Genomic DNA, 9,805 nt, shown 5'->3' with positions numbered 1-9,805 from the left:
AATGATATAATCATTAAGCAGATAGCACATCTTAGATAAATATTACAAAATACATAGACAACTTTATTTTAACATGTTGATTTCACAGTCATTAAAAGTTTGAATTTGAAATGTAATTTGTAATGACAGTGAGACAAGAACTTTGAAATGGATTATAAAACAATAAGTTTTTTTTTTAAATTCATGCATTAAATGATTTATAAGACTTTTTAGATAGACTTGTTAAAGAATCCAATATATTGGATATCACATAAAATATTGTATCGTATCGATTTTTTTTCGCTCAATACACAGCCCTAGTATATTATATTCACATCAGAGCAGGGGTTTTACTAATGAGCATTCGCTCACAGACTTCTTGTTTTTAGCTTACCTGAGCTGAAAGCTCAAGTGAGCTTTTCTGATCACCCGCTGTCCATCGTCCGTCCGTCCGTCTATACACTTTTCACATTTTCAACTTCTTCTCAAGCACCACTGGGCCAATTTTAACCAAACTTGATACAAAGCATCCTTGGATGAAGGGGAGTGTAAATTGTTAAAATGAAGGGCCAAGTTTCCTTCAAGGGGGAGATAATCAAGAAAAGACAAAAATTGGGTAGGGTCATTAAAAATTTTCTCAAGAACCACAGGGCCAGGGCTGAAACTTATGTGGAAGCATCCTAAGGTAGTGTAGATTCTAAATTGTTCAAGTCATGACCCTAGGGGGTAGGGTGGGGCCACAATAGGGAATCCAAGTTTTACATTGAAATATGTAGTAAAAATCTTTTAAAAATCTTCTCAAGAACCACTGGGCCAGAAAAGCTGAAACTTATGTGGAAGCATCCTGGGGTAGTGTAGATTCTAAAATGTTCAAACCGTCACCCCTGGGGGTAGAGTGGGGCCACAATAGGGAATCCAAGTTTTACATTAAAACATGTAGTAAAAATCTTCTCAAGAACCACTGGGCCAGAAAAGCTGAAACTTATGTGGAAGCATCCTGAGATAGTGTAGATTCTAAATTGTTCAAATCATGATCCCCGGGGGTAGGGCGGTGCGACAATAGGGAATCCAAGTTTTACATTGAAATATGTAGTAAAAATCTTTAAAAATCTTCTTCTCAAGAACCACTGGGCCAGAAAAGCTGAAACTTATGTGGAAGCATCCTGGGGTAGTGTAGATTCTAATGCCCTGTTCACATGGAGAGTTTAATTCTAATTAAACGTAAGTTACTCCGAATTAAATTTGATCCGCGTTCACATGGAGAATTTAATGCGAATTAGTTTAATTTGAATTAGTTTACTGCACGTTAAATTACTTCGCATTAGCTAAGCGAAGCTAATTTGAATTAAATTTTGAAGCATGCATAAGGCAGAATTAAGTCACAGGCCACATGTCGATGGTGAAATATGGGTACTTGTGCTATTTTTGAGTGGAAGACAAAGGAAAATTATGTTAATCACTAAATTATGTCAAATGTATGTACCTGCTCTGCACAATATGACATGATTTGTAAATGACATCATAAAAGCCTCACTGAATAGCCTTGTTGTAGAAATAAAATTATAATTCGCATTAGTTTACTTCACATTAGCTGTCGTGTGAACGCAATTTAATTCGCATTAGATTAATTCGCATCATTTTACTTTGCATTAATTTACTGTGAATTAAACTCTCTGTGTGAACAGGGCATAAATTGTTCAAATCATGACCCCAGGGGTAGGGTGGGGCCACAATAGGGAATCCAAGTTTTACATTGAAATGTGCAGAAAAAAATCTTTAAAAATCTTCTTCTCAAGAACCACTGGGCCAGAAAGGTTGAAAGTTACTTGTAAGCATCCTGGGGTAGTTTAGATTCTAATTGTTCAAATAGATCGGGGCCACAATAAGTACTACAAGGGGGGGGGGGGGGATCAGGTGAAAAACGGCAAGGCCAGAGTTACTCAGGTGAGCGTTGTGGCCCATGGGCCTTTTGTTTTTCATTTTACTTTAATATTTTATTTTACTTAATTATTTGTCATTCAAAATTGGCAAACGTACATTTATTGTTCATGGGGATGAGACTGGATGCAACAAACTTAAGTCCTGTGTCACAGTAGGTGCTGGCACACAAAAAGTCCCTTCACTGCTCAATGGCCTTGAGTGCTGAGTCTACATGTAAGTCTAAATTTTCAGCCCTCAACCAGCAATGGTGATGTCTCTACATTGTATTTGAGTACAAAATATTCAAGAGGGAGATGTTAAACAAAAAACAAACATTTATTGTTCAAAATTATTTCAAGGAAACAGATTAATATAAGTTGCAGCATCAATTTGTTTCTGAATCTTAAGTGTATACAGATTATTGAGTGTATAATGTATGTTGACTTATCCAAATGAAATGAAGTTCAAATCAACTCTTGCTAACATAATTATTATTTAGTGAACCCTTTCAGGGGTTGAAATTTTCCTGGAAATCCCACTAGCCCAGGGGCTACTAATTAGTAAAAAAATTACTAGCCCAAACCTCAAACTAACTAGCTCGACAATTTTTCTATGCAAAATGAAAATGTAACAAGTTAAAGTTTCACACATTTTGGTGACAGAAACAAATTAAACTATTTCTCAGTCAAAAGAAACCAGTCTACATAGAAAAGAGAAAGTGAACTGACGAGAAATTTTTTTCCCGTTCTGCTAGTGCAATGGACTATCATTACATTTAAATTAGCTACTGCAGGGCTCTCACACCACTTTTTGGGAATGGGGCCAGGCTGTAAAGATTGGGAAAATAAAGACCTTTTGAGAAATTTTGGGATAACCATTATATGTACTTTAAAATCATATATATTGGGTTTCCTGTCTTTGCTATCAACTAAATTTGTTTTACAAAACAGAGGAATATGAATAGCAAGTTAAGTTATTATATTTCCAGCTATATTTTCTTTTATTAATTTTTGGGAGAAATGACTACTGGGAAAATTAACACATTAATTGGGAAAAAAGTACCTTTTTTGAATTGGGAGTGGGGCCCTTGAACGGCCCCAATTATAGACAAATGAGAGCCCTGGCTAGCCTGAGTCTTAAAACGACTAGCCTGCTAAAATGACTAGGACTACCATATATTTCAACCCCTGACCCTCTGCACATCAGAGAGTGTTTCTGTGTAATGCATGAGCTCCCATGTAACACTTCACTATTGCAAACATATGGAAAAAAGACAGCTTGTTTTAAAATAATTTATCTGCATCTCTAGCATGTACTGCCTGATCTTGATTTATCTCAGCTGTACATCTATCAAGGGCAAAGTTATGCACAAATTTGTTTTTTTTTTCTGCCTTAGGTCTTTTTGGCATGACCTCTAACAGTTTTGGTCTTTTTAATAACCTCACCTGAGCTGAGGCTAGGTGAGCAATGAGGCCCATGAGCCTCTTGTTGACTTTCTGATGGACTCTGACAAATGTTGAGTGTCAAAATAATGAATTGGTTTACTTTGCAGCAGACCATCCTCATAGAAGAAATCTGCAGCTTGACTAGCAGAGCTGTCCAGATCAGTGGTTACATCCCTTTCTTCAAGGGAGTTCTGCCATCCCCTCCCTAACCCAGGTGAACTCATCCCCAGTAGTATGCTGCACTGGTAGATTTGCCCCACACACCCCAGGACTGCAGTGCTTGTCAGCAGTGCCTTCATCCAGTAAGTGGCTATGTTTAGAGCAAACTTTATTTTCAGTAACCAGTTTATTAATTTGATGTTTGGTTGTGATATTCTCAGCAAATGAGTACACAGTCTGTGTCACTGGCTGGAATGGTGTTTTACCCACCTCTGAGTACAAGGGTTATTATTCATGCCAACACACCGTACAGGGATGTCGTGGGGGAGTCACTTCCCCTAAGGGTGTTGACATCTACCAGCTGGTGACATTCAGCCTCATTAAGGGTTTCTATTGTGAGCATGATTTTATTTGATGTTTTTTGTAGGGACTGCAAGAAAGAAGGGCAGTGTTAGTAGAAGGAAGAATTTTCCTCACCCTACCATTACCTAAAGGGGGTTGCCCAGTGACTAAGTCCAACTTAAAGACCATGGTGTAGAGTGTGTATCTTTCCTACCCAGGGATTTGGTCTCTACATCCTCATAATAATTGTACTGCCTTGATACAAACAAATAATATTCACGCAGAGGAGTCCCATTCTGCTCAGGTAACTGCATCTGTCATTAGATGCCAGGTCCCTCACAAGGAGTCCATCACAGCCAGGTCACTGCATGATGCTGGTGCAGTGAGACAACTTCATTTCACATCTCGGCTGTTTTTCCACAATGTAGAAGTCTGTGGGAATTTTGTTTAGCAAGCTTAGGTAAAGTCATAATGGTTCATTTGCATAGAACAATCAACGCAGCTAAAAGAGCATAGCAGCAGATATGAGTTACTTCCCTTAGACTTACTGACATGACATACAGAACTTCAACATGATGTATAATTTTAAAATGATATTCAGCTGCATGTATCATTTTGACCTTGCATGTATTAACATGTATTACATGTAATTGTGTATGACATGTATTCCATTCATAGAGGGTTAATTTTTTATATAATCTGATAAATAAATAGTTAAAGGTCTTATGCAAGGAAATAGCCAATCAAAATGAATTTAGTCAATTGTAGTTCTATATATATAGAGACAATTTCTTTTTCTTTTTTCATTTTCGGCAACCTTTTTTTAGGTCTACAGTTTTAATTTTGGACTCATGTACTAGGAACATCATATCTTTAGCAGAATTCTGCCACTGAATTAAAGGGAACTCTTTTTTTAGATGCGCATGATGCAACTTCCTGGATGGTGTGTAGGCTGTTTGTCAACTTCCTGGATGGTGTGTAGGCTGTTTGTCAACTTCCTAGATGGTGTGTAGGCTGTTTGTCAACTTCCTGGATGGTGTGTAGACTGTTTGTCAACTTCCTGGATGGTGTGTAGGCTGTTTGTCAACATGTGAAACCCACGTGTATTTCAGGGTAGGTATGTTTACACTCAATTTTCTTTCTTAAAAGCCGCATAAGGCGTGTTTTTTCTGATCTCAAATTTTTGTCTCAACATTAATCTTTATTTCCTTGTTCATGAATTATCTGCTGAGAGTCTAATTAATTAATAAATTTAAGTAAAGCTACATAGTAACATATAGTGAAATTATTTCCTTGTGTGAGACCTAAAGAGGAACAGGTAACTCTCATTTTGACCAATTTCTTTGATTTCAGGAGTAGTCTGCCCTTTTGATTTCAGGAGTAGTCTCCCCTTTTAAAGATCAAAAATGGCGGATATACAATGCGGCATGCAGTCTGGTCATCAACGTATTTCTACCAATCACCTCTGTAACCTTTGTTGTGTTCAGACAGGTAAGAAAAACAAGATTATTAATTAAAATAATTTTAATGAGATAATTTTACATATTTACATGCATAGACTCCCTCGTATAAGAAAATGTCACATATTTTACACATACAATTATACATCATTTACATATCCACATTTTCCCCATTTACACAGTTGAATAGATTCAGTGCATAATAAAAAAATAGCAACAATTATTACATGTAAGACAATTCACAAAATATTTATTAAATGCAAATTTCATACATTTAAATTAAATACACAGCATCAATCCCCCCCCCCCCCCCCCCCTTTAGAGTCTTACAACTTCCTTTTTAATTTTGGATCTGTTAGTGATTTACAGTAAGTGTCTTTAGATTTTTTTATCGTACTGCTGATATCTTTTAGATCTATAGTATTTTCCTCTTTGAGATTTATATTTTAACAGTTTTTGTTTCATTTTGAAGTAATTTTGCCTATTTTGTTGTTGTTTTAGATGATGAACCACTCTACTTTCATTTACAACAGGTGCCCCTACAGATTCACAAAGTTCCAATGTTTAATTTCCATGACCCCTATTTCTACTACTTGTAATACATTTTGGATTTGATTTTAAATATGACCTATTCACAGATTCAGATTTTTGTGTACAAGTATGATATTTAATTCTATCAAGATTACTTTGTCCTAAAGTCAAATTTATACAGTCTTTTAACAAACATTTGTCATCTTCTGTCATGTTTAATTCAAAGTCACTAGGCAGCACTGAAGATTTCCACTTATAGCTTTTCAGTCCATGACAGGAAAAGGAATAAAGTTGACGGGACTTTCCGCACTGTCCTTGGTAGCAGCTTATGACAGCAGTGGACATAGCCCGCTTCATCAAAGGTAAGTCTCCGGAGTAGTGTTTGTAGCAATTCTCATACTCTGTCCTGCATCGAAGCTTCAGGTCCAAGGCAAATCTTCTCTGCATGGATTCTTTTATAGCTTTATTGATTCTTTCCAGAAACATGTGACTGCTGAATGGAGCCTTAGCAGTCTGTTTTCTTTGAGAGTCAAGGAAGTGACGCAAGTCTTTAAGGTTTTGAATCACATGTCCTTGTTTTACAGATGCTCCAGATGCAGCGGCACTATCTCCATCACTGGTGAAATGGGAAATGACGAGTGGACGGTCAACACTTTGTAACTCCCCGATACAGTTTGCGGCCCATCTCTTCTCATCTCCAATGGTGGTCTCCGGAGGAAGGGTTGCAGTGTAGTCTTCGTGTCCTGGGCAGGTAACTTCCTTTCCTTTGCTTCATAGGTGTGTGCCTTTCTTGCATAGTTTGTTCCCACAGAACACTGCCAGAACATTTTTCCTCTGAGTTACATTTTCACTTACGGTATAAGTCACTTGGGTGGCAGCTTGGAATGGGGTTTTTTCAATGGCACTGAAGGTGGCATTATTATACCTGGCATCTCCTTCCGCTCTGGTAGCGGTATCAGGAAGTCCACATTTTTATTAAGTTCTTGAATATTCTGCCTTATTTTCTTCATACTGTTTTTATTTACTTCAGTGATAATTTTCCCCACTTTGTTGCAGGTCTGTTGCATGTTGGTGGCTGAAGCTGGTTCAATATTTGCACCAAGAAGCATACCAAGCATACCCTCTGTTGTAAGACTGGTACCCAGGTGACCGACAGCCATGGCCACATTTAGCTGTGCAGCTCTTCATCCCCTTCCAGATCTCCTCACCTCTTCGTAAAGCTTTTCTCGGTGACTGATATAGTGGCACTTCTTACATCATATAAAAGGATCCATGCCAGGCCTCGTTTTTCCTCCCCATGCTGATTCCAGTCCAGTGAACCATCACAGTATGGAAACTTATGTGAGTGTTCTATAAATGCCTGATTCCACAATTTAGCAGTCTTCTCTTGGTGAAGGACTTTGTATAATTTTGAATTTGGATCATCTGACACAGCTTCCATGTAGAAGTCCACAGGCTGGATTTCACTTGGCCCGGGTCACAAAATCTTCATCTCACTGCTTCGGCTCTTGGCATCTGTAACTGCAAATATTCCATTCTTCTGTGGCTGTACAATGTCCCGAAACTCTTCTTTACTTAGTCTTCTTATGGGAACTAGAAATTGGACTGGGCTGGTGGTCCCTATATTCTTCTGGCCTTTGTTGTGAGGAATACTTCCTTTTTTGTATTGATGTTGAGGCAACCATTTTGGTCCCTTTTTTGGCATGATTATTATTTAACTGTACACTTGTAGACTTTTTCTAATAATATTATAATGCTATTGTATGTGGTGCACATTTTTAAGTATTGTAAACTTTTGTGTTGTTTATTTATTTTAGAGCTGCCTGGTCTACTAAGAGAAACTCCATTCTTTGATGACTGATGGAAAAGCCTCATCACCCCCCACTGCTAAAGAACCCCTTATCTTAATCACCAGCCATTAATCAGTGATCACTGTTATCAAAGCTCCAAGGTACATTATTGAAGTCTCTTTTGACACCATTTTTTCCAGTCTCTGACTTTGTTTTAGAATTAAGATTTTCAATTTTTTGCTAATTAATTCCGTATAAATCACTAAACTTCCTGTTTCTTAACTAATTAGAGCTTATTAATTAGAGTTCAAAAAACTTTTAAGCAGATAGCCAAAAACCCCAACATTTCAGCTTGCATTTCATTCCAAATTTTTTTCTCAATAATTAACTCATAAGATTTTTTTAAGTTTTGAAATTAATATACTGTAGATGAATTTGTATAGAAATTTAGCCTAAAATTCAATAATCTGTTAGGAAGAGTTATCTCCTATTTTTCATCCCTTAAGGACAAAGATAAATTTTGATACACTATATGAAAGATAAATAACTAAAAGACATTTTCTGCAAATTGTATTTAATTTCATTAACTTTTAGTCGTCTTAAAGGTCTTACGCAAGGAAATAGTCAATCAAAATGAACTTAGGCCAAACAAAAAAAATATGTGTGGTTCCGGTTACACCTCCAAAAAAATTAGGGTAGGTAGGTAGGTTCTTTTTTTTTTTAAATGATTTTCTTAATTTTTCTAAATAATACCTATCACTCCTTTGCAAGTGGCATTTAGATGTGGTATGATAATATACTAGTCAATATTGGTAGGGACACCTACATGCTAGCTTGCTTTGGATTTAACACTATTAAACACTTGCACTATGTTTTGCAAGGAGGCCTTCATTGCTGGAACTAAAACTTAAACCGGAGCCATAGATAGAAATCTGGGAAAATTCCGGAAAAAATATGAAAATTGCCGAAAAAAAGTTTAGGGTCGGGGGTACAAAATAGGGACGGTCGGGTAACCGGAACCACACATATTTTTTTATTTGGCCTTAGTCAATTGTAGTTCTATATATATATATAGAGAGAGAGACAATTTCTTTTTCTTTTTTTGTTTTCAGCAACTTTTTTTTAGGTCTACAGTTTTAATTTTGGACTCATGTACTAGGAACATCATATCTTTAGCAGAATTCTGCCACTGAATTAAAGGGAACTCTTTTTTTAGATGCGCATGATGCAACTTCCTGGATGGTGTGTAGGCTGTTTGTCAACTTCCTGGATGGTGTGTAGGCTGTTTGTCAACTTCCTGGATGGTGTGTAGGCTGTTTGTCAACTTCCTGGATGGTGTGTAGACTGTTTGTCAACTTCCTGGATGCTGTTTGTCAACATGTGAAACCCACGTGTATTTCAGGGTAGGTATGTTTACTGTCAATTTTCTTTGTTAAAAGCCGCATAAGGCATATTTTTTCTGATCTCAAATTTTTGTCTCAGCATTAATCTCTATTTACTCTTTCATGAATTATCTGCTGAGAGTCTAATTAATTAATTGATTTAATTAAAGCTACATAGTAACATATAGTGAAATTATTTCCTTGTGTGAGACCTTAATTTGTACATATAAGAAAACTTGAGAAATTTTGCTTTGTTATCATTGCTTTATGCAAAATTTGACAGACTGATTTGATTCATTTTCATTTAATCACTGTGGAAAACTTTTATCTTTCAGCTTCCTTGGCCAAAGGAGATGATGGCACCTTGGCCTTATGAGCATTTTTCTCTTTCCATAACTGATGGAATCTCTGAATCCATCTGATGCATTTCCTCAGACAGTCTGCTCTACTGTGCAGGTAAAATTCCCTCCTCTTTACTTTCACTCCCTAATTGTGTGGCATAGTTTGGGGTTTGAAATTGACCCTTTTAGCTCACCTGAGCTGAAGGCTCAAGTGAGCTTTTCTGATCAAAAAGTGTCCAGCGTCCCTCTTTCGTCTTGCCACAAAGCATCCTTGTGTAAAGGATATTTAAGTTTGTTCACAGGAAGTGCAACACCCTCTTTCAAGGGGAGATAATTAAGAATTCCTGAAAAAATTGGTGGCATCATTTAAAAATCTTCTTCTCAAGAACCACTGGGCAGGAAAAGATGAAACTTATGTGAAAGCTTTATTACATACTCTAGATTCAATTTTGCTCA

At 36.8% G+C, this 9,805-nt stretch overlaps 1 long non-coding RNA gene across 2 annotated transcripts; it reads left to right on the top strand.

The window, feature by feature from the left end:
* The first annotated feature begins 6,424 nt into the window (after nt 1–6,424).
* LOC133194201 (uncharacterized) lies at nt 6,425–8,908 on the top strand. 2 transcript variants are annotated; one of them, XR_009722053.1, is made up of 4 exons: nt 6,425–6,587; nt 6,893–7,177; nt 7,654–7,787; nt 8,843–8,908. It is a non-coding gene; the product is annotated as an uncharacterized LOC133194201 (long non-coding RNA). The 2 variants fall into 2 exon arrangements; XR_009722052.1 differs by lacking the exon at nt 8,843–8,908 and having other exon boundaries at nt 7,654–8,120.
* The last annotated feature ends 897 nt before the right edge of the window (nt 8,909–9,805 follow it).

Source organism: Saccostrea echinata, unplaced genomic scaffold, assembly GCF_033153115.1.
Source record: "Saccostrea echinata isolate AGI-Se365-2 ecotype Australia unplaced genomic scaffold, CSIRO_AGI_Sech_v1 ptg000028l, whole genome shotgun sequence".
In the NCBI taxonomy this organism is placed as follows: Eukaryota; Metazoa; Mollusca; class Bivalvia; order Ostreida; family Ostreidae; genus Saccostrea; species Saccostrea echinata.
Note: the sequence above shows the minus strand (reverse complement) of the source record. Positions and strands in the feature narration are given on the sequence as shown.